The following is a 26,131-nucleotide window of genomic DNA, read 5'->3' as shown; positions in this document are numbered from 1 at the left end:
CTGGTTGTAGGAACAATGTCACCAATGTGTCATATATCTCACAGTGTTAGGTTCTCACGTAAAACCATAGAGCCAGTTTCCATGTGACTGTCTTTTCGACAACTTTAGCAAGGATTGTCTTTTTATTAATTTCTTTCGTTTTTTTTGTTTTTTTTTTTCGTGTGTGTTAACTTCCCTCAAATTATGCTTCAGTTACCTAATAGACAAAATGCATCCTCCCTGATGGTCTGTCAGCTACTTCCTGCTGCACAGCTCGCCGGGGCTGAAGTGCTGGAGGCGAGCCACGCTGGCAGGTGTCCAGCCGCAGGGCCGGCCAGCTGGCTGCTGCTGCCCACCGCTGCCGCTGCTCCCTGCCTGCAGGGCTGCACAGCTCGCACAAAGGCTCCAAAGAATCTTGGAGTGACCATTTGGATTGCCAAAACAGTGCAATAAGGCGCTAACTGAGGGAAAAGGCAAGCGCTGGTTCATCCCATATGCACTTATGGAGAGCTGCGTGTCGTCTGTCCCCTCAACTGGGTGAGTCGGGAGCGATTAATGGAGCTGTGTTTCATTTGTACAAGGTGCTAAGTGTGCCCAGTGCTGTGCAGATGATCCTGCTGGATGCTACTCTTTTGCCCTATTGTTTTAGAGCTACCCCCCACTTTTTTCCCTGTAGAGCCAAAACAAAAGAGAGGATATGTTTCCTTGTAGCCTGGCAGAGCCTGTCGTGTGAGGGAGGGAGCACGGAGAGATCAGGCCTGCCCTTCTCGCCATGGCTGGGCTGAGGGGAGCTGAGCGGGCCAGCTCCCCCTGCTCTCCCCAGCCCCTGCTGCAGCCTGGCACCTGCTGGGGGCTGTGGCCATGTGCCCAAGAGTGCAGTGCTCATGTCCAGCCTTGCCAGGCTCCTCTGCTCCTTCTAAATTGGTGTGCAATTCTTCAGCATCAGTCAGGGAAAAAATCCCTGGGAGCGGGTCAGAACCCAGCTACCCGAGGCTTTGCTGTTTGTTCTCTGTGCAGTCCCTGTGTGTCATTCCTGTGTCTCGGGTGGCAGAACACTGTTCTGTTGCTGTTGCAGTGAGTTTGATTTCAACTGGAAGTGTTGATGAGGTGTTTCATGTGGCGCTCAGGCCTGCAGCTCTTCAAGGGGACATGGTGTGACCTTACTTACAGTGTACTGGCCTGCATTTATAAAGCATGTGAGAACTTCTCCCCAAATCTCCCCAAACAGGTCTTGTTTTGATCTCTTCAAAGGTATAAATGTGCTTTATTTACCAGAGTGTTAATAAGCAGTGCATTCCCAGAGCAAATGCAGTAGGACTAAGAAAAGTGTGTGGAGCTGCCTCCTTCCACAATCTGACCCTCTAAATTAATCCCTGGTATTTGTCTGCTCAGACCTCTGTGCTGTGGATTTGGGTAGCACTCAGGCTAATGACATATACCTAAAAATCACTAGACTCAGAGCTAGCAGGGGGAATTGAAAATAGGCTGGCGACACAAACTGGCTGTGAGCAAAAACAACGAGTCCTGCCGAGGTCGTTCCAAAGGCTCAATATTTGCCAATTATTACTACATATGTAACACAGCTATCCCCTTTGCTCCCCAAAGTGAGATGAATGTGGTGAACTCAGGTGCTGTTGTAGGCTATCAGACACAGTGTGATTCTGTCTGGATGTGTCTGGTATGGGGGCAGAAGGGGAAGTCTTTGGGTTCAGGAGCCCGTCCCACTTACAGAGACTTATCTCTCTGTTTGGAAAGCAGACACATCCCTGGGCTCTGTAAGAGAGCCCCATCCCCCAGCGCAGCTCTTGCTGAAATTTCAGAGATGTTCCTGGCTGGCTCGTGAGGGGTCTTCCACAGCTTTGTTCCCCACCCCAGTGCTGTGTCTCTGTGTCCTCTGGCTGGAGCTGGTGCTGGTGCCAGAGGTCCTCCTGTACCTTGGCTGACACAGAACTGCATGTGGAGAGCCCTGGGCTCTGCAGGGGTGGTGTTGGCTATTGGCCACATGCAAACAGGCTCAGCCTGGGATGTGTTGCTCCACCAACTGAAAGTAAGCACCAATTTAATTTCTATGCCTTTATGAGCAATTTTAAAGGTGAAGGATATTTTCTTGCCAACACTTCCATATATTAGATTGGGAAAGTTGTCAAAATTAAGCACTCCACAGTGGGTAGATGTTTGTAGCAAAATGGGTTTCCATAAAGTGATGAGTTCATGAAATGAAGTATTGAGGATCATCATATTGTATTGCCAGAACAATGGGAGATCCATAAAATGATCTGCTCATAAATAATTTCTGATATCTACTATGTACAACACTACTGAGTCTTATTTTCTATAATAAACACTGTTTTCTTTTTGAGAAAAAAGTGGAGTAGGACTGTCAAAATATTAAATTACAGAAGACTGTATAATAGAATTTTATTTATTGACATTTTTCATCACCATTTTGTCATGTTTATATAAAATACCAAGGTATTATTTATTTTAAAATGAACACCTTGGTACATCAATAGCATTTTTGTATTTTTTGATTGGTTTACATTATGATGAATTCAGAATGGTTGCATAAACTTTAAAATGTGTAATATTTCATGCAAATACTTTACAGGAAAAATCTCAGCATGATGTATGTTATTTTTGAGGTGTGTTGTTGACACCACAGAAAAGACATGTAAAAATAGAAATAAATAATTCAGTGATTTTAGATTTCTTATACTGAGTACTGGAAATAATTTCTTTAAAAAAAGTGATGAAATTCTTTTTGAATTTCTAAGGTAAATGGGGGATGTCTGAAATAACATTTCAGACTTTAATTAATGTATTTTTCTATCTAAACTATGTTTTCTTGAAATAAATCCTTTTTCAGAGAGTACTGATTTCAATGAAAATGTTTTGGTGAAAAGAATTTCTGAAGAGAAGAGATAGATGTTGCAAAACTGGTAGAGAAAGTATAATCCCAAAATATCTTACTATTCAGAGGAATTGTTTAATGAATGATCTGTGGTGATCCGTAGAATAATATTGCACCTTTGCAGGTGAATACATCATCATCTGATGATGAGCCATGTTGGAGCTATGTTGATGTCTCTGTCAGAAAAGAAAAACAAAAAGTCTCTCGTTCTGTGCTCCTTAAGTTATTCTTAAATTAATAACAGCAATCAAATGAAAATAACCCACTCCTAGAAATGTCCTGCTCCTGCTGAATTCAGAGGGTGTGGAATAAATGCTTTTTAGGGCTTCTTAAAATATAATGAGCTGAGAGTGTAAAGGATGGTTTTCTCTGCCGTTGAAGTCAGGGGGAAATAGGGAAAACTGGCCAGAGCTGGAGTTCCCTGCAAGTGGAGTCAGTGTGACTCCAGCAGTGTGGCTGTGTGTGAGCCTCCCCACAGCTCATTAAAGGATCAGGGCCTGGCTTAGGAAACTAAATCCTTATCTTAGCAATGTTATGTGCAGTACTTTAAATCAGGAGAACTTTGTTTCTTGGCTGATAAAACAAAGCTTGGATCCAGCTACCTAGGGTTTGATTCTGCATTTCTTGCACATCAAGGAATTTGGCTTTACAGGGAATTTTAAGCTTTGAAAGAAATCCTGGATTAAGCTCCTGAATGATTAAAATTTAAGTGCTGTCAGATTTCTACATATAAAGTAAAAATAAAATAAAAATTAACATTTAAAAAAATAATACCCACAGTCTCCAGGACCTGAGGCAGGCTTGGAGCATTGTAATGGAAATTTCAGTCCCATGTGCCACAGTAACTGCAGCACAGCAACTTTTTAAAATACCCATAATGACGCTGTTGTTGGTGGTGAAGGGAAAATATCATAAACCCTTTCTTTCCCTTACACATCTAGTAAAACTCAATAATGTGTAGCCAAATTCATTTTATATGTGTTTGAAGACTGCTGATGGCTACTTGAAAAGAGAGGAAAAGTGCTTTCCTTGGCATCTGGTTCATTCTTATGGCAGACACAAATTTTGGCCAAGCAAAAGAAATTACAACCCTTGCAGAATGGAATTGACACTCCACTTTCCAACAGATTTTATTCATACAGTAAAATGTTTCTGGATCTTTAATTTTTAATTCTGGGTAGCATGTAAGTGTTTCAAATATATGAGAATAATGTCTTCATTACTCAGACCATCTGAGGATTTGGTCTAGTTCTCTACATAGTAAGAACTGATTTCATGGGATTATTTTTCTTCCCTCAAAAAAGAAATATAACTTACTGGAATTTTTTTTTTAAACTTAATACATGAGAAAGTTTAAAGGTTAAACCGTGCTTTTTTGAGGGGCTGAGATAACTTTAGGCAATGATCCTTAGGGTAGATACGTTTAAGATAAAACACAATTTACAATTTTCTTTTGTAACATACTTAATAGTTTACATTTAAACTATCTAAATCAAAGCAAACATTTTGATTTGATGTCAATTGCAATTTTATGTCAAAATCACACACAAAAAAAGCAAGAAGCTTTCAAAAGGGCATAAAACATATAAAATGGTGACATGTATGATACCTTTTCATTTAGTCTTTTTAATTTGGTGGTATAAAAATTACCTACATCAGTGCATTAAGTCAATCCAAACTTGAACTCTGAGAAAGCAGTAAAATTGTGTCAGGTTCACTGCAGAATAAAAAAACTTGCAGTATTTATGATGTTGAGAAGTCCTTATTGTAAGTTACAAAACAACGAAGTCTTAAGTTACCTCTTCTGATTTTGATGGTAACAAAAAGAAAGCATTTCAGAAATATAGTGGTGTTAGAGCAATCAAAGAGAATGCTTTCTTACCATAATGTTAGCATCATCTCAGCATGTGGTGCCAGAAAGGTTCTCTTTCTGCAGCATATCACTAATCCTGCATTGTCTTTATTATCTTTATTTTCTGATGCTTGCCCATGCTGATCATTCACAAATTGAAGAGATGGAACACTGAGGTCTTCAATTATTGATAAATTATATTAATATTAGGACACCTTATAAACTCTTTAGTATCCTTTGAATTCCAGGTTGCAGTCAACCCTCAATATATATATAGATGTATACTAATATGAAATAAATATTTTACACTCATATTGCATAGGAAGAGGCAATGATTTATAGCCCTGCAGTAACAAGAAAATGTCATCTCTGGAATACATATTTATGGATATCTTTTTATAAAAGCTGATTTTACATGTGCCCATCCCCCTTTTCGGATGTAAGAAAAATATGTGCCTGAAATATGTGTGCCTGTATGTCTTGGAGCCTGTAAAAATGAATTGCAGATATAAACTGGAATGGTTGGTTGGCACAAGCCCTTACTGGGATGCAGACTTGGGATTTGTGTTGCAAATTAATTTTGGACAAGTGAAGACAGACTCTGACCACAGCACATTTTTGTTGCTGAAAATGCTCTTGACCATTGAGTATTTTTGTTGTTTGCTATAGCTCACCCTATAGAATTAGCTGTGAAAAATGTCTGTTGTGAATGCAGGATATAACCTGTAAGTAATAGCAACTAAGTCATTGGTAGTGAGTGGCTTCACAGAAACTGAATATGAAAAACACTGTGAGTCCAATTACATCATCTTTACATTGAGTGCTTTCTCATATGAGTATTTCTGTTGAAGTCATTTCACATACCTCCCAAAATGACTCTTTCAAAATAATTACAAAATCATTTTCAACAGTGAATAAATGTGCAGAGGTTCACCAGTGATTTTAAAGTTGAAAAAAAGGGCCCTTTGTGTTAGATAATTTCATTGCCCTATGTTCACAAGTGATTAACTCCCCAATGAGATCTGATTGCTTTTTGTATTCAGACCAAAAAAAGACATGTAAAATGAGCAAAATGTTGTATTTTGAGCACTGACTATGGGGCAAATTTAACATATGCTTTTTGGGACATCACAATGATTTGTTGCTAGCCATATTTGCTGCACATGTGCAACGTGATAGCCTGCCAAAATGCACACAATAGTTACATGATGGGTCACTGAAAAAATAGATTTCAAACAGAGTATCTAAATACTTAATTCATATACAGATATGGGACCTCTTCTAAGACACTGTGGTCGATTAAGGAAATAATAATATACATTTTATTAAAAACACATGCTGCCTAGAAACCCAGTTCCTTCTTCCCTTCATGTAAATGAGAGCAAGCCTCGGACCTTCAGATGCTGGGCTACAACTCAGTCCAATTACACAGAAGGTAGAAAGAGCCTTAAAGGGAGAGAAGAGCTGTCTTAGGGAAGATGATGTAGGCTTATCCTACGATGAGATGAGTTGACATGAATATAATGTCCATCCTCCTGCCCTTTCCCAGTGTCTCTCGTTTGCTGTGTTCAGGATGCAAACAGATGGAAACGTTTCAAGTCACGCTGGGCCTGCCCTCCATGTGTGACCCCATTCACATCCCATCACTGCCCCTGTGCAGTGGAACATGACTTCTTTTGCTTCAGGAACTTTCATGGAAACAGGGCAGGATTGATGTCTAACTGTGGATGTTCTGTAGCTCTGTGGTCACAGCTGAAGGAGGGTCCCAGCAAACCCACTGTAATAATAACATGGAAAATTACTCAGAGAGATGGTGTGCCAAAGTTGTTGGTAAATAACTGTTTCCCAAGTCAGCCATTCAATTAATATGGCATCAGAGGGTACAGCAAGTAGCACATTAGTTTGTCTACATTGTCAAGTTGCTCCTTCCTGGATGGGCACCCCAAAAGACAAATGACCCCATCCTCCCCTCAGTAGGGCCAAGCGTGGCTCTTCTGGAGGGAGATGGTTAGGGCACAGCACTGCTAATTCCCATGGAAATGAAAGTTTCTGTGAACTGTGGGGTTGCTTGTGGACAGCCTTTGGAAAAAGGGAGGCACCAGGGTGTCATGGAGACTTATTGTTCTTCTGTACCTGGTGTGGTGGGAAATGCAGCTGAAGGGTCCAAAGCACACGTGTGTCTGGACACCTCAGCACGGTGTCAACAGTGCTCAGCGGACAGAGCGACTCGTGTGTTCCTTTGGCTATGTCCCAGCTACAGGGCTGCCCTAACTTCTTCAGGGCTGGGCAGTCACCTTTATCAGCTGAGCAAATGTTGACTCTGGGCAACACTGTCTCAGCTCTGCCATAATTAATTTTTTATATCAAGGTGTGGGGGTAGCTGGGTGCTGCCAAGTGTTCCTGCTGCGTGTTTGTTGGCACGTGATGGTAAACTCTAATGCCCAAATGTAGTTTAAATGGAGAAGTTTCCAAATGGCTTCACTTGGGTACCACAGCCACCACTGCCTTTATGCCAGGGCTGGACCTGTTACTCTTTGCATTTCTGCTGCAAGTTCTCCCTATCCAGGGCTGCAACCTCAACCCTTCTGCTCCATTTTTTTTTTTTTTTTCTCAAAAAAAAATACTTTATCTGGATTTATAGAACAGAACATAATGCTCCTGACTATTAATTCTTAACTGAATATGTCAAAAATGAAAACTATTAGGGTAAGGTGTCATAACTCCTCCTCAGATATTTATAATTGTTCTACAGGCTATCAGTAAGAAAGAAGCAAAGAATATCTGCATTTAATATAATAAATTATCAAATACAAAGTCCTGTTTGAAGTTACAAAAAAAAATGGTTAAAATGTGATTAGATGTGGAAAAGGAAGGCTATTATGTTTGTCATAATAACAGTGTCTTTGATATATACGTTAATAGCAAGACTGTAGACACTGGAGAGATTGAAATTAATACTTGTCTATTAGTCCAAGGCCAGAAGTTGTTGCCTCAAACCAGAATAATTGATTCAGTGGTGCATTTGTCTAATGGCCCTGCATTATTCTGTAGTGTGCCAGAACGGATGGAACACTCACAGCCTACCTGTATTTGGGTGTACATTGTGATCCTGATTGTATTTACAGCAGTGTAAAATAGGAACAACCACAAAGTCAGTTGGTGGCATTTGAATAAAACGGGTGAAAATCAGAATCAGCTCTGTGGGGCTCCATGGGATTTGGAAGAGAGACTTGGAGCCACGAGACAGCTTTTCCTCACCCCTGAAATACCTCTTTGAATATTTTTAATATCTCTTATTTCAGAAATACTGATTTTGGGAGTGAAGAAGAAGAGTTAGCAGGGTGAATCTCCAGGAAATTCCAAGTGATTTAGTAGGGAATATTTCATTAGGAATACTTAGTTTTTAATGTCTAGGGATATTAAAATAATCATATTTAACATGGATATTTTTATTTACTGTGCTAACATATTGAGTTATTTTATAACCATATAACTAGATACTACTAGTGGGCATAAAAATAAATGTTTTGGCTAGTGAGGAGCATAAGTTTATGTTCAAATGGACTTTATAGATAATAATTAGCTACATTGGAGTTTCAAATATATGTGGGGTTCACTTTGGAGGGGAAGAAATGCATTTAGAGTAATATGGTTATTCCAATGTTGACAATGACTTTTACTATTTAGAAGAAAAACAGTAAATTTAATTTGCATAATTAAGTTAATCTTTTTAGATTTTAATGTAGTGTATCACGAGTTCCCAGGCTTGTAAATGAGGTTTTACTAGTGAAACTCTTATTACTAGGACATATACCATTTCCCCCTAGCATCAGCACAGAGTGCAAATCTCATAGGTTCCTTTGTCTCAGGTCACCAGAATTTCACAGTTTTTTCTTCTCTTGAGGGTTGCTTTAAAAATTGTAATAAAAAATACAACTTCTGTGTAACGGTTGAAAGTCTATCACTTTGCAGGAAAAAATTGTACTTCTAAGGGCTTTCTGCCATAAGGACTCTCTTGTAAAGATGCCTGCCTTTAAAATGCAACTTTTTTGTTGGATGAACAGCCTAATGTTCCATGCATTGTACTAGTAGTAGCATTTTATGCAACATTGAAAGACTCAATTAATTTGCATAATTCCATGAGTATTACCATGACTTTAAGGTAGGTTAGCTTGTTCAGGAGTCTTGCCTACCCAATATATATGTTTGCCATTTTGACAAATTAATCATTTCTGAAAACAATTAATTATACTTATGACAAACTGAACCTTATACCCATGGGTCTTAAATTTTTATAGCAGAAATATAATATTAATGTGTATAAGATCAGTGATTTAGTGAGTACCTTAACAGTCAACAATGCCTAAGGCTGAACAAAATTAATATTTTGTTTCCCATCTGGAGACTTCAGTAAAATTAATGAGGAAGGGGGCCTTTTGTAATACATAATGGAAATAAATTTACAATATTTAACCCGGGGATTCTACTGACATCAGTATTTAGATACGTGGTCTGTTTCCCAGTTTGGAGGATGAGCCACGCAAATATCAAAGCAGGTAATCCTGGGTGCATAGCAGACTCATATTTGTGCTTTTACTGGCAAAGGTAGACAACCAGAGGAATTTTCTTGTATGATGAAATTCCTAACCTTAGAACAAAACATTTATTTCTGCTAAGGTACTATTTGGATACAAAACATATTCAACCTTTCTAAAAATAAGAAGAAAGGGCAATATCTGCAACTTAAGTGCTTGATGCAAAACAAAATGTGGTGGTGAAAAATGAACTGTGAATCATCAGCATGCAGAATTATATCTATATATAAAAAATGATCACTAGACTACAAGATAAAATCCTTGTCTATAGAATGCCCTGGAAAATGATTCATTAGTCTGCAAATGAAACAATCAAATTTGAAGCCTAAAACACGACTTTTTAGAAGCATCTAAATGCAGCAGTAGTGCTTCAATAGTTGCAACTTTTTTTCTACTAGTAAACTCTCCACCTCTCCCCGCTCTGACCTTGTTGTACCCAGCATCAGCTAAATGAACCAGAACAGCAAGAACGCTTCCATTCATCCCTTCCTGTGCTGTTTATTTTGGGATTATTCGTTATGTTTTTTAACAATTTCGTGTTTTTCAAAAGCAGTTTTTACTAGTGGCAGTGGCAAACATCCAGTTGAGTTCCCAGGTACAAGCTCATACCTCTGTATCTGAACATCTGTTTAAGGTCTGAGCAGAGTGCTTTTCCTCCCCCGCAAATATTTCGTAGCTAAATTGCCATCCACCAATTCCTGCGAATTTTTTGTGATACACTCCATCTGAAACACATTGCAAACCAGGTTGTAGCTGCTAAAAATACGTGTGTAATAAATAGTTGATCTGCAAAAATAAAAGGGAGATAAGATACCACCTGTGTGGTATGTATATATACTCTTTGATTATGATTGTAATATGTGTACATTATTCTTTGATTTGATTTTTAGGAGGAATGGCAGATGAAATGTAAAAATAGCCTAAAACAGCTACACAGGACAACCCAATTGTTACTTAGATGGGAACAAACAACCAAATGTTGTGATGTGAGGTTTCCTGCATTTAATTTTAACACTTTAAATCTCCTGTCTCTAATAACAGAGAAGTTCTGGTAAGAGAAGAGATATCGTGTGCCATCTACTGAACTTTATGATAAACCCCAGAGTTTTTCAGTGCTAACAGCACAACAGATATTAGAAATAAGACCTAATAAAAAGGATTATGTGCCTAAATAATCTTACTTAATTGTGTAATGGGTATGATATAATGTGTGGATATAGCAACACAGTAATCTATGCATGTGTGGCACTGAGAGTGAGACAGTATAATATGGTATACTTTAGAGTTTAAAATTACAAGTTAATACAAACTTGTAATTTTCTCAGTAATTAGCAGGTTTTTGGACCAAAAGAAAAGCATTGACAAAAAGTACCAGTCAGATAAATCAATCTAATGTTTTGTGATGGGAAAAAAGTGTTTTTGAAGTCCCTATAAAAACAAAGCACTCAGTGCATCACATTTTGTATAAATCTGCATTATTAATTCGCAGTAAAATAGATCCAGTTGGAGTACTTGTTTTTTGCATGAAATTGGTCCTTTGATGTTCTTTAATGCTTCAATTTAGCCTCTAATTTTTCAGAGCACAAATGCACCAGCAGCTGTTAAAAATATCAGTTTTGCAGTAGCGTTGCTGGCCAATAAAATCCCAACAAGCCATCTTCCTATCTGGCTGAACAAAATAGCACTGAAAAAGTAGTCATCTCTTTGAAGTATCACTCCAATTATAGGTTTTAACCCCACAGGTCACAGTTTGATTATTTACACAATGCTAGTGTAATTCTGTCTCAATTCTAGGCTTTCTGTACTTCCAAAGCACTCGGCAGCTCCAGTGGAGGAAATTTCAGACGGCTGCTATGATGGCATTGACCTGTGTTTGATAGGGTTAGACAGCATTTGGCTGATCACTGTATGTTTTGTGCATTATTTAACTTTCTATAACATTATTTCATGGTGAAAGAAAAGATATCAGGTTTACGTTCCGTCTGTCTTTTGAAATCCATTTTAATACATTTCTTCCATGATACTGTGTTTATCATGTGCAATGTAAGCACATGGTCTGTTAGTAAAAAGTGCATTATTTGACAAAAAAGAGAAAAAGAAAAAAAGGCTTGCTAACCCTGCATTGTAAGTTTAGTCACGTGTCCCTATGCTGGGGTTAAATGCCAGTGTTGATGCTTGACAGTAAAAATGGGCAAATCCACCATGCTGGTTAAATTGTCTAATTTTATTACATTAGAGATTTCTTGGCAAATGCATCTGCCAGCAGGAAATATAAATGCTGCCTTTGCACTGAAGCAACTGGCTCGGTTGTTTCTGACTTTTTGATAATCTTTTCTGCATTTGCATCAAAGAGATTGTGGAGAAAAACAGATTTTTAATTGTTTACTGAACTGACAACCAACAATTAGAGTGCAAGTAATTTGATGCCACTGGGAAATGTTTGAAAATCACCTGTCCAGTGGAAGTTGAGGATTTATTTCTCATTCATGGTTTGCTGTGAGATCTTATACTGTAATTTTGGAAGAAAGTTTATTATTCTTTTTCTAAACTCTTTTAGGTTAGCTCAATCTACTCCATATTGCAATTTACATTAACTGCTGTTGAGTCATTTGTTTTATTGCTGCTAAACATGCAAAGACCCAGTTTTCTTCCTCTCAGTCCACAGAATTTGATGATATCAGTCTTAGCTGAAACTTTTCATTAGTGCAAAACAAGCAGAGTTGCAGCTTGTGATTTTATTCCTTGCAAGAGTGATGACGAAAGTAAAAAATCTTTATTGGTCTTGCAGTATCATACTTTTTTCTCCTCCTGCTGCTGCACTTGTTGCATCACATCTTAAACTCAACAACAAACATCTTAGATTGTGGTCTTGTGTGCTTCCACACAGCTCACCACAAAAAGGACCCAATGCTGACCCTTCTGTTAAACATGTAATAAATCAGCGTTGTCAAAATAGTTCCTTTTCAGCTGATCTTTAGCCTTAGAGGAACACAGTGCAATTTGAAAGTCTTTGGATTTTCCAGAACTGCAAATAATTTAAATAGTTAGAGAAAAGAAGATGGTAGTTTAAAAAACAAGTTGTCTTGTGATTTTTTTCTCCAGTTTTACTTAGCAACAACGCAGAGCAGCCACATTACTTCAAAACTGATGTAGTAAAATGGCCCTGAATAATACATTGTAGCTCTGACCAGAAAATGTTTGCTTACTCACATAAAGTAATTTGCCTCTTAGCACAGCTGGGTTTCCTTTTCCAAGTGTTTTATTTTTTATGAAGTAAAGAGAAAACATTATTTTTGTAAACCAATGTTTTAATCTAATTGATGACAAGTCAATGGCCTAGAATAGGAATGGTTACTTCAAAACACCTCTCAATTTGCACATTTTAGGGCCTACTAAGCTAGAGAACTGAAGCATGAGGCAAATGAAAAAATATGAAGTTCATAATCTACGGAGACCTGCATGTGTACAGCCATAAAAGCCACAACTGCCAGCTCAGGTGGAAAAATGTTGAAGTGAGAAATGTATTCAATAAATAGAAAACACAGCATGGAGCTGAAAAGTGTGCATGAGAAACTGGTTAGGAGATTCGAATAATGGAAAAGGAAACAGATGGAGCATGAGTGTACATTAAACAGTAGTGTTCATAGCTTGTGACATAAAGTATTCCTCTGGGAGTCTAATTCTTAACTATCTTGAAATTCATTCAATTTAAAATATCACGGTCTTGTTATCATCTCATTTTCTTGAAATTTCATTGAAAATATTACTGTGATGGACTGCACTTTGTACTTGGAAATACATGCCAACAAAACAAAGTGGGGTATGAAAAAACTTGAATATCGTTCTGACAAAATACATCTCACTGCTCTCATTTCTCCTGGATACAATGCAGTAAAAAGTGACTTGGATGTTGCTGTGCATCCAGGGGTGCATGTCCTGCCTGATGCACATCCTCACAGGAGTGGGGACCACCTGGGGCAGCAGCTGCTGGCATTTGTCACCTTCTGCAGTGGCTGGTGGCCAGGGATGGAGAGGGATCAACAGGAGCCTCTGCTGCAGGAACTGCTTTGCCTTCACCCTCAGAGATGGGTTGGGAAATGCTCAGGGAGCCACAGGCTTATTGTGGTGTGCCAGGAGGGATAAAAGGCTCTCTCCTGATTGCTCTTTCTTTGTAAGAGTGACCTGCTGGTCAGACATTGCTGGACTTTTCTCCTGTTGCTTAAACACTGTGGGAAGAAAGGATGGAGGGAGGCATCTTCTAGCAAGGAGTTACGAACATCTTTGTCAGGCAAGGGTGGCCCTTTTCAGATGTTTCAGCTTCCCCTAGCTGGCAGCAGGAGTGACTCCTGAAGGTTCCTTGGGGCTTTGGAAGGTGCACTGATTGGGAATGTGTTTTGGGGAGCCGGAGAAGGTCTGGGTAAGAAAGGTGTAGTGAAGAAATGAGCTCCACCAGCCTGAGCACACAGAGGGTTACTGCCCAGTCACCATGGGTACAGGGAAAAGAGCAAACTTGTAGAACAAACTAGTGAGAGTGCCTGGGGACAAATCGAGCATGAAACTACATGATTTCTAGAAAAGAGAAAACTGTATCCTCGGGTTCTGTCATGGTGCATGTGTGCAGTGCAAGGGATGTGCAGAAGGAACTGTGGCACACAGGGAAGAGAGTGGGGTACAGGTCCCCCTGCCCACCCCAAACCCTCACTCCTGAGACAGCCAATACAAACCCCCATCATTTGCTCCTTCTTTTTATTCTTCCTCTGAACACTTTATGTTAAGACTAGGAAGGACTCACAGTCTCTGCAATACTTTGGATCTCAGCACCTACATGGGAAAGCAGGTGCCAGTGTGGGATAGCAACCTCTGCCCTTTCAAGTGGAAGAGGACCTCAGCTTTCCCTGAGCCACACAAAGGCCACAGACTACAACTGGGTGGCATCTGAGGGTTCTCCTGGGAAAGACTCGCAATTCATGGGGGCTGAGAGGAAATTTAACAGCCACATTCCAGAATAGTGCATGTGTAACATGCACTTCATCATTTTGTGTTTAAGAGGTGCCACAGATTGCATAGAAAGTTATTAAATTATTTTAGGGAGCTTAAAAATACTTTTGATTTGATTTTTTCCATCTCTCCCCATCTGTAAGGCAGGTGTCCAGCACTACAAGCCAACTGAGGGGAAGAAACGTTACTCTCTATAAAATGTTATGAATAGTCTATGATTCTACAAAATAGAGTTCTGTGCATAAAGCAACATAAAGATGAAACAGGTCAGGTTCTATCAGAGGTAGAAGCATTGCTACTGTCATTTCTTTGTATCACCATCGTGGCTAAGAGCCCTAGCCATGGGCCAGGGCTTTGCTGTGCTGGGTGCTGGGTTTAGCCAGTGCAAACAAACCCTGGAAAGTGCAGACTATTGTGTGTCCATTTTGTGGAATTTTTAAGCCCTTGTAACCCATTCCTACCACAGGGAATAATGCTGGATTTAAACAGCTCTGGAAGGCAAGATCAATTTCTGTGTTGACAAGCTGTAGAAAGAGTTTTTTTTTCTGACAAGCTATGAGGGCTGCACTAAATAGATGTGGAGTAAGTGCAGATGAAGTGGGACATGAAATCACAACTTGTTACTGAATTGCACAGGTGTATCTCTATTCAGGTATGTGTGTACATCTCTTTCTATATATTGCTAGAGTTACAAGGTTGTCTGTTTGATTTCAATCAGTAATGGAGATATTTCTACATTTGAACATTAAATATTTTGGGCTATATTAGTGTTAAATCATTGATATCTTACCAACTGACTAAAAGTATGTTATTTTTATGAGAATTTTTTCTTAAATGAACAATATCTTAGTGTTTGATGAAAGAATATTCTATGATTCTAGGGCTTTTTTTATTGGCCTCAAATGCTCTGCGTACACTGGGGACAGGGTTGGATCTGTAATCTTCATTTGAAGCAGGGTCTGTGCACACCTGGGAAGCATGCAGGATGTCAGCTTTCTGTGGCCTGATCAAGTCTACTGTGGTGTAAGACTTGGCAAGGAACAAACCTTTGCAGGAAGGTTGTACTGTGAGAATGCTTCATACTGTGCATGAAGAAGCAAAACTTGGCCTGTATCGCTAAGATCTGCTGTTCTGAAGACTTGATTATTGAGATGCTAATGAATGAGAATGAATTGTAGTTTGACAGTCAGAGATAGTACTTTAAGTCTACAGGTTGATAAATTTTATACCAGTGAAAGAAGAGGTCAGCTTGCAAGAGATGGGTAATAAATATTCTGTACCACTCTGCTGAGTTTCATGTATCTGAATTCTCTCTGTACAATAAATGATATCTGCACATTTAAGCAAAGAATTAACTGTTCAATGTGGATATTAACACTGGAGCTGAAGAAAAGCATTTCTAGTTACTTCAACACTACTGCGAAAACAAGCAAAACATTTTCTAAAATACAGACTGCCCATTGTGCTGCACTGAGAGCATGTGAGCAAATTTAATATGGTTCCTGCCTTTGCCTGCAAGATGGGAAGCAAATTCTTATTGCTACATTTATTTGGCTTTTCATCCTCTGTATTCAGCTCTATAAACAGCAATTACAAATGCAGAGAGTGTTGAGGCTTCTTGCCCCTTAGGCAGGAGAAGCACTCACTCGGGCAGCACTTCTCTCCCCACAAAGCAGAGCTGTGTCTCACTGTGGGGACTTCTTGTGGTGTACAGCCCTGGCACCTGGACTCCTCCTGCCCCAGCACAAGAGCACAGTGGGCAGCCCTTCCCCACTCAGGATGTGAGGTTTTGGAAGGCTCATTCTAATTCCCATTGGGCAGAGAAGGTTCAGCTTTTCTTGGCTGGTGGAAGATCACGTTACAGCATCTGGTGCCTCCTCACTCAGATCTGCTGCTTTGCCCTCCTTCTTTTGCTACAGGGGCATCTAAACCATGGCTTATGCTACTCCTGTCATCTGAAAAAACCTTATGGATTACTCAAAGACAGAAAAATCACTTAATGGTGTTTATAATGTGTATGCTGCATATTTTGCTTTGAGGAATGTTGGTCACTCACTCTGTCTGGCTGTTGCTATCCTGAGTTCCATTCCATCAGTGCCTCTGCCCGCGTTGCAGAAAGATCACTCAGTTAACAGAATCCACAGTGATCCCTTCTCCCATGTGCACTTGGCTGGGGGTACAAAACAAACAGAAGGGAGCTCAGGCAGGATAAGCTGGGATAAAACTCAAGAGTGAAGGAACAAACAGGAGGATTTTTTGTGTGCTGGTTAGAGGTGGCAGTGTTGTCCATTCCAGAGAGCTGCTGTCAGCAGGGCCATCCTGAAACAGGTAATCAGTGTCCATAAATCCCCAGATGTTCAGCTCTGGGGAGCATTTCTCTCCTTACTATGGCCCATCATTAACTAGCAGTCTTCCTCATGTGTTGCCTCTTGATTTTATTAGTAATTATTTAATTAAATTCTTATTTTTGAGTCTCTTGCTGTCATTGTGTTCAGTCTCTGTGACATCTTCTGTGACATGAAGCCATGTTAAGGCTCACATATATAAAATACATGTTTCAATGCTGCTCCAATGCTGTTTTAACAATCAAAAGACTATTGGAATTAAACAGAGAACATTTGGTATAATCGATTTCTAAAAAAATATCTAGTAGTGATCCAAATCCATTTTCACCATTTTCATGAAGCACTAGAAAGCAAAGCAGTTTCAATTTCCATTGTAAAAGTTTATTAGAATTTCTCCTAATTTTGAGAAAATAAATCTGTGAAAAGGATTAAAACACTGGTTTTATACTTCAAAACTTTTTAAAACCACTGCTGGGAAGACAAAGAGCTACTCTTGTGGTCACTTGTAGGTCTTCTGTTCCCTGGAGTCAAGAGGAATGTTTGCACTGATTATAATAGTGCTATAGTGGACAACTATGGCTGGTTATGGGAGAAGAGTTGAATTTCAGAGAGGGAAGTTTCAACTGACATTGTTTCAGAAATTTCCCTTTTAATCAATGCATTTTTTTTTTCCCCCAGCCATCTCTTCACAGCTTATGCATGATGAGAAACACTTCTGTAAATGAGATTAGGAAACAGAGCAGCTTTGAGTGGATTCAAAGCTCACATTAAAAACAACCTCACTTTACAGCATGAACTATTTTAGACTTGAAACTCTGGTGTGTTGTTTCTACATTTAAATATAGATTATGGTGCTAGATTTATCTCCCCACTCATCTTCAGTTTGTCACACATAGAGTGATCCTAAAAGATGTAGAAATATTTTTATATAAAGTTCACCACATGATAGGTTTCTAAAGACTTTCTTCATCCTTACTGCTCTATGCTTCAGTGCAATATATTGGTGTCTAAATATTTGACTTTCGTCATCTTTACTGGTATATGATTCACGTCACAGCAATAAATTTTTGCCTAAACACATACTTATGTACATAATTGAATCAGGTCCACTCTGTGGCTTGGCTTTTGAAGTAGTGCCAGAGTTTTCCACGGGGCTGTGTGGAAGGGCAGGCGTTACGTGATGTGAACAACACCCAGGGAAAATATTAATGTACATAACCGGATCAAATGGGTAAATTCACATTTTTAAATAAACCTGAACACACTTCATTTAATCTAGAAGGTTACTAAAATTATATTTTACAGTTTTGTCTCTAGCTTTTTAAAAATCTGCATTTCTCCAGATCAGTGTTAATGCATGAGCACCACACAGCCCTTGGAATTCCATGTGAGAGATGGACGGGATTTTCCTGCTCTACAAAGCTGCCACTACTGAACCTGCAAACATTTAGACACCTGCTTTTCTTGTAGATCTTTATTGGATGTGCTCATTCACATAAAGCATGCAAATACCACTAGGGTCTTATCTACAAGCTTGCAACCTTAGTTGTTTGTATTGCTCCATTTAGAAGAGTGACATTAAGTATATTTGATATATAATTTTACTGGAATGTATTGCATAGTTATATTAACTCCTGGGTGAGATTTGGGTTGTGACCTCCCAGCAGGCCCAGGCATGTTACCTGTAATCTTTCACATGCACACAGTCTGTCACAGAACCCCCCTTTTCAGATCAGCCATATTTTAGGTCTCACAATTGATATATCAGTCACAGCATAAAATGCAATCCTTCCTGTAGACCAACTGTTTACCAGAGTATAACACAAACTCTCCTCCTGTGTCTCATTTCATCACACTGTTCCACATAGCGATGTTTCAATGTGAAATGAAGTTTTTTCATGCTGTGCTTCTGAGTAGAAAAAAGACAGAAGTACATGTATGATAAATGGCAAAGGTTCCAAGAGAAACCTTGCAAAACAATACAATTTGGAAGCATTACATTTGCTTAAATAATTTAGTACATAAATGGATCTGTTAAAGTTTTATAACCAAACACTGTTTATGTGGCTTTGGGTAGAAAATCAGTTATATTTCTACTGAATCACTTAATCTTATATCTTATTTAGAAATTAGGAAAATATAACTAGAGAGATTTCATTGTAAAGTGCTTTTGAAATCAGTAGCATTAGAGAAATATACTTTTCTTTTAATTAACTTCATACACTTAAGTTTCCCATTAAAAAACAAATGTTCTAAATTTCTCTGAGGTTGAGTTCATTTTCTGCTGGTTTTACAGCAGAAGAAACTGCACAGTGTAAGTAGATAAGCTATTTGATCCCATGCACTAGAAGTGATAGCTAGATCTGATATTTGGATACTAAAATATGAATTGAGTTCCGTGGAATATTTGTGCTTGCACTTTATCCATAAAGTAGTTTTTAAAATTATCAACAATATTAGTCTTGCTGCCATTTGTACTGGTGCATTCTGAAAATCAGGAAAAAACACTATTTGATCTCATAAAACAGATCATTTGCTGAGATACCCAAAATTAGGCACTGTTTGAAGATATGAGTATGAAGGTTGTCATTTCCCCCTGGAATGCTGAAATAATGGAGAATTCAACATTTGCTGACAAACCAAAGCCAAGCTTCTGTCAAGACTCTTTAATGAAAAATTATGTCCAGAGCCAATTATGAGCTGGGAAGCTTAACTCCACTTTCAAAGAATGTATAAGTGCATTTTTTGTCTTTAGAAATGTCCCTGTGTCTAGACTGTAAAAGTATGAAGTGCAGGTATATAAATCCTTGAAACAAGCACATACCCAAGCATTTCCAAGGTGAAGAACAGACTGACAGAAAATACCCCATTGATAGTGAGGCTCTGCACAGATTTTCTTTTTATTTTTATTTTTTTTCTTATCAAGCTTGCTTTTTCTGTGAGGCATTTTTTTTAGCCTGCTGAAAATTTCATAAAAATAAATGCTGATTCCACCTTTTCTGTTTGAATATGAGAATTGTGGTCACCTACTATTATTACTAGAAACATATTCTGCCCCACTACCCCTTCACTCAGAATTTGGGATTTGTTACAATATTTGCCTTGCAGATATTGTCAACAGCTGACCAACAGGCAAAACAATTTTTTCCAGCCTTGGAGCACTGTAGCTGTGAATTGTTGTGTGGAATATCTCTTTATATTGTCTCTGAGCATGCTATTTTATGGTAGGAAGTCTTTTGATAGGAATGTATTTTAAAGTTCTCATGTAACAACTGAGGAGTTCTAAATTCTTAACTGGGAATTTTTTATAGCTCTCAATTAAGCTTTTAAAATAAAAAGCAAAGGATATTGCACTAAATGCTGGAGGAACTCAATGTTGTCATGAATTTTCTTAATTAAAAATCTTTTAATGTTTTCCTTTTTTATAAAGCAGTAATTCATGGTAGCTAAGTAACAGCAGTGAAATACAATCTTTTGGTGACATGAAAGCTGTGAAATAGTGCGAAATACAAAAAAATCCTGAGTAAAAAATGTCTACTGTTACTGGAGATGGTTTATAGCTTTTCCATGGTAATAGCTTCAGTTCAGTTCATCTTAGTATCATGGAAGGATCTAACAAATATGTAAGTGTTGTCAAAAATTATTTAATAATACATACTTCTAAAGAGGAGAAAAATTAAGAATTGACATTTCAGTAAGGAAAAGAAAGGTTTTTTTCTCACTGGGGACCTCATTGTTATATAATTTTGGTAACTTCATGGAAAGGAAACCAGTAGAAAACATTCTGAAGTCTGCAAAAGCTTCTTGTACAACTCCCCATTTTGGTGATACAAAGTCAAAGGAAATTGTCTAATGTCTAATTTGTTGTGATGAAGCACTTATACAGTACTGTGAGTACAGCCCTAGAAACTGCACTGAGCTGGCATTTATATCTAAAGCTTCTATGCAAAGGTTGATTTATTAAATAACTATTTTTTTTCTGACACCAGGTGATAAACACTGATGTATTAGCAGTGTAACTTAATATTTATAGTATTTGTCAAAGATCAGAATTCTCAGACACTTTATTAACTAGGCCATAATATTAAGTAAATGACTTGTAAACCCCATGTGAGAGGATTTGAAGCAGTGCATGGTCTGTCACACATAGAGAAAAAAAGACAATGCAAAGCAGGTCCATTTTGCCCACTAAAAAGCCCGAGAATCATCAATAGCCATTCATACTCAAAACTCAATATTTCAATACTACTTCCTGTGCAGGGACAAGACAACCATGCCAAAACAGAAGTGGAAATTAAATGTAATTAAAATATTACATTATTAATCATACTCTTCAGAGTCCAAGCAGGAAATATCAGCATCTTAAAACTTGAAGTTGATTTTTAAAAACTCTGCATGCAACCTGATATAACACATACACAACTCAATAGGCATACACTGGTTTGCACTCCTGTCCTTTTCTTTTTTCCAGATTTTTTCCAGAACTATTGGACCCAGAAAAAGAGTTCCATAATTAGACTTTCAGATATTGCACTCTTTGCCTAATATTTTTTTTAGTTCCAGATGTTTTTCCATCTGGATGATATTTGAAACCCAAAGATGTGCCCACCAGTAAGTACATATGTGACTACAAATGAATAATATTTACTTGGCATGATACTTTTATTTATTCATAATCAGCAACTTCCTACATGCCCATCATAAACTGAAAATAAGACTGGATTAGCATGCAATCTGTTTCCATTTCTTTTATTCTATCAAAGAAAATCCAGATCTAGGCAGAAAACATACTGTGACAGCATCAACTAAAGCTCAAAGATTCTATTATTTTAATTCGATGTATGCTTTGAGCCATCAGAGTTTTTTTGTGTTAAAGTCTCCAAAAATTGTCTGGGTACGTTGAATGGTGCAGGAACCCGAGCTGAAATACCAGATCACTAATATTAGTTGGCTAAGATTAGAGACATAGATGAGGTGACTGAAAAGCAGAGGAAGCACTGAGTTGAAAGAGAAGAAATTGTGTGACACTCCTCAATTTCCTGAAGTGTGTCCTTCTGAGTGTGTTAGATCTGCAGCCTGGTCTTCTTGAATCTCATCTGCTTCTATTTACTCTGATAACAGCAAAGCCCAGGAACATTATATTAATCTGCTCCTGGCAAAAAGTTTCTCTCAACTGCCACTCTTGCCATGTGTATTTGTGATTTTTGTCACCGAGACTGAAGGTTATTTTGGGCTGTGTGTTTGAAGGCTTTATTTTGAGCACTTCAGAGGAAAGTTCAGAATGAACTCACCTACTGAGACTGGTCTGTCCTGCGGAGCACAAATTTCATATATCCTTTCTGTGCCCCTCATTCAACTCAGCTTGAAGGAAGCTTTCCCTCCGCTCCATTCTCTCTAGATTAAACTGATTTGGAATTAGCCACTCACATAGATCAGGTCCTCTTCACATATTAATTAATTGCAATTAGCCACCATGTATAAACAGGTTCACCAGTTAACAGTGGAACTGGACTGGCAGTTTTCAGTGGAGCCTCCAAGAAACAGCACTTTCTAAGGAAATCAGTGTGACAATCCCACTGTAAACTGTGCCGAGGAGCTGGTGAGTACTCGATTGGCACATAATATCCATTGGAGTCTTTAGCCCAAAACTCAGCTGCCTGAATTTCTTGTGTACTGTGAAGGAGATAAAGTGGGTTCAGTCATGACTGCTAGTGAGAGGTGAGTTTTTTTGCATGGACAGGAAAAGTAGTGTGTCTAAATATCCTGCACTGAAAGCTGCTTGGGGCAAATCCTTCTGGTACTTGAGCATTTCAGGGAAACTTTGATTCTCTTTAGGTTCATGGAAGCTTACTATTGCCTTCAGCAGAATCCAGAACTATCCCTAGGCATAAAATACTCTGCAACATTTTAGTCAGTTTAAAAACAATACAAACCTGCCTCTGGTTCAGACATGAAGGAATTTACACTGAATTAAACCACAAACTGTGAATATTTGCTGAATATAAGTAGATAAAAGAAGCCTACATATTTCATTGCAATATTATATCTGTGTAGAAGGGAAATTATATCCCAGACTAACAGGATCACCAGAAATAAGTTCTTATCAACAAAATAGAGAAGATTATAAATTATTCTCTTTAGTTTGAAATTTCACTAGAACAGCAGTAGAATCAGTAACAGCAAAAATGTAACACAATGATTGCAGTCTCTAACAACTTCATGAAACATTGTATTAAATTAGAGAACACAATAAAAACATTAAGCAATTAGTTCTAAAATTCTTGAAAGAGTCAACAGCAGGCTTAAAATCCCCAGGTCTCAACAAGATCAAAGGAAATGGCAAGGGTCTTACTGAGAGTTGATCTTTTTCTGAGATGCTAGTGGTAGAATGAAACTTTGATGTTACTTAAAGACATAGATTAAAATATTTTAATGAAGGTAAAAATTAAATATGGAGTGGCCAACTTTAATAAAAATACTTCAGTGTACATTTCTGTGCTTGACTCACTTACCAATGTGTGCTTATATTAAATTGGAATTGAGTATCCAAAGATCTGAATTGAATGAATGCACAATTATCTTCTTTTATTTTAATTTGGTCTTGTTGATCCTCTAGGCTCTTTTAAAATCACAATGACATAGATTAAAAAAAAAAATCTAAGGTCTTGACCTTTTATGCATCTATGAAATAAACGTAGAGTTCATAGCTGGGAACATGATCATTTTGGTTGATATAAATTGAAGCTGACAAGGGGACAGGCTCTGAGGGAGCAAAACCCACTCTTCTGTGAAAACCAAGACCACTAAGTATATTTTTGTATTAAAAATGACAGATTTTTATAAATATCAATATCGGTTGACCGCACCCTCAAACTATGCAAACCAAACCTGGGTAAATGGTCTAAATATTGTAAGAACAATTAGTTCACTACCTTTGCAAATTAGGAAAACTATAAGAATTCTTGTGCATATAGTTAAGCACCTCACTTTAGAGCCCTAGAGTGGATGCTGACCAGTAGCAGTGGCTGTTCACATGGAATAGAACATGGTCACTAAAAACCATAGCCTGAATCTTCAGAAAGGAAAAAAATAAAAATTACTCAGAGGCCACTGGAATCACTAAAGCAATACACAAGGTGAGAAAAAAAAATAGTCACTTTTGCTTTTCAAAGAAACAAACTTCCTTCTCTTAAATTCTTTCCTGCAGCAGAACGAATTGGTCAGGAGGGATGCGGTGCCTTTCCAGAGCAGCATGTGAGACCTGTGCTTGCAACTCATTCTGAGGGTTCATTTTCTCTCAGAGGTTGAGGTCAAACCCATTTAATCTGGGGGTTGCCTTGCTCCAGGCCCTTGTTTTGTTCTGGGTCCCCTTGGCCACCCCTGTGTGGAGCCAGATATCTCCCCAAGGGTGCCCTCTCTGTGGGTGAATGCAGGGGTCTGTAAACCCATTGGGGCAGGAATTGAAGGGGTTTTTACTTGTCCAGTGGTTTCCATACCCAGCAGTAACAGCCATATCCTCATAAAATGCAGCAGTGGAGATGGTCAAGGAAATAGTCGCAGCATGACAGAGAGAGATTACAACTTCATTTTCGGTCCCATCCAAAATTAACATGAAATGATATTGCCAAGCAAAACAGCCTCAGCACTTAATTTGGGGCATTAGTGATGCCATTATAAAATATGAGCTGCTGATTCTCACCCTGCCTCAGAAGCTTTTTATGCTTCCCAGATCAGCTTGCTTGGTGAATTAATCAGATGAAAAAGGCTCAGTTCGCCTGCACGAGAAACAGAAAGGATTGTCTGATGGCTTATGAAGCTATGTGATTTGTTTCATGGTGTGGAGACACTGAAAGAGAATTTTTATTAAAAAAAGAGGTCTTGGAACACAGTCCTGCATGTGGTCAGCTCAGTGGGGTATTATTTGAAGCAGAATGTGAACAAGTAGAATTGAAATGGAGGGATCTTTGAAGAGTAATGAAAAAGGGGATTCAGTTGCCAATAAAACAACTGTTTGGGATACTGAAGGGAGATTCCTCAATCATTTAAAATCATCCTGCTCAAGAAATTTATTGCATTTTTTTCTTAGGAAACAAGGGGAATAAAAGGTAGATGAACTCTTCAACAACCTAAAGCAAATTTCACAGCTTCCTGGAGAATTTGTATGTGGTCATAATTTTCTCACAGCAACGATCTTCAGGAGCAATTTCTTCCTTCTTTGCCTGTTTATGCTTTAGAAATCCTGGTTTCCAGTCTGTTGCAGGCCTTTGCTGTCTTTGGTTTCCAGAGAAGGGATAGGGATGCCATGGCACAATGCCTGAAGTAATGAATGTTGCTCAAAAATATGCCTTAAAATACAGAAATTACAAAAGACAACCCTGGCCCTTCCAGACTCTAGAGTAGGAGAGAAGGCCCTGCAACGTATTAAAACTAGAGGGGATGCAGCTTTTCTCTTCAAAATCTGTGTAGTTTCAAGATTAAAATCTCAGCACCTAGAGGCACCTCCTGTTCTCTCATGTGGGCTCTGCTTGCTTCTTATTTTTCCTTTTTTCTCTGTCTTTTAAGAGAGGGAGTTGAACTCCCTCACATCATACCTGGGTTGAGAAGTAAAACTAAACTGTCACACTGATTAATGTAATACTTAGTGCACAGAAAAATTGCCCTGTTACTTGTACAAATATACCTGTAGAATATATCAATTTCACACGTTTTCTATATTCATGTATGTATGTATAAATTGACATTTAAGCAATACAGATTTAAACTCTGGACATTATTCGGAAATAAATATGGTCATATAAAAATGAAATTATTTTGGTATGTAGGAAAGACACAGCTTTCTTGAATTCCCATAATTTTTCTTATACCAGGTTGGTAAAAAAGTTATCATTACAATCCTTATTGAACAATCAAGCAAAAAAGTAGAGTGCATAAGTTTCTGCAGATGTTTTGGAAATATTTTACTTTGGTTTCAGCTTTCTTCAGTCTGTTTCTTTCTAATGCTTTAAAATGCAAAATTATTTGGACTTTGTTTCTTTTCTCTTCCTATTTTGCCTAACTTCCTCATTTTAAATATCAAAAAAGAACTTTCTTGGCATCTATGCTTATATGCATTGGGATAAAAGATTTATGCTCTTGTTTCACAAACAGTTTTGGCTACTAAAAGTAATAGTTCTCTGGAAGAAAAACCCAAGCAGCCCCAGCCCCAGCAAGGGTGTTCTGAGATGTCTCCAGTTACCCCACTGGAGACCTTCACAGAATTGCCTCCAAATCACCACAACACCGGATCACTGAGAAGCTGTGGAGTTGTACCTGAGTCTGTCCTTCACTGAGAATTCACCCAAGTGAATGGCAGGGCTCCCCTGACAGTCTACACTGAAAATTCTTTTAAATGCATGAGGAGAGAGAAGTGAAGTTTGGATGACAGGTTACTACATCAGCCCTGACCTGTCAT

At 38.3% G+C, this 26,131-nt stretch overlaps 1 long non-coding RNA gene across 4 annotated transcripts in view; it reads left to right on the top strand.

Annotated features, from left to right (window-relative positions):
• The first annotated feature begins 246 nt into the window (after positions 1–246).
• The window catches only part of LOC111933491 (uncharacterized), an 87,030-nt gene continuing 61,145 nt past the window's right edge, over positions 247–26,131 (top strand). For 2 of the 4 annotated variants that reach the window (XR_015274327.1, XR_015274326.1), the window contains exon 1: positions 265–516. This is a non-coding gene — a long non-coding RNA (uncharacterized LOC111933491). Of the gene's footprint in view, positions 517–26,131 lie in introns of all 4 variants that reach the window. The other 2 variants (XR_015274325.1, XR_015274324.1) reach the window with 2 other exon arrangements.

This window comes from Cyanistes caeruleus, chromosome 10 (genome assembly GCF_971803275.1).
Source record: "Cyanistes caeruleus chromosome 10, bCyaCae1.hap1.1, whole genome shotgun sequence".
NCBI lineage: Eukaryota > Metazoa > Chordata > Aves > Passeriformes > Paridae > Cyanistes > Cyanistes caeruleus.
Note: the sequence above shows the minus strand (reverse complement) of the source record. Positions and strands in the feature narration are given on the sequence as shown.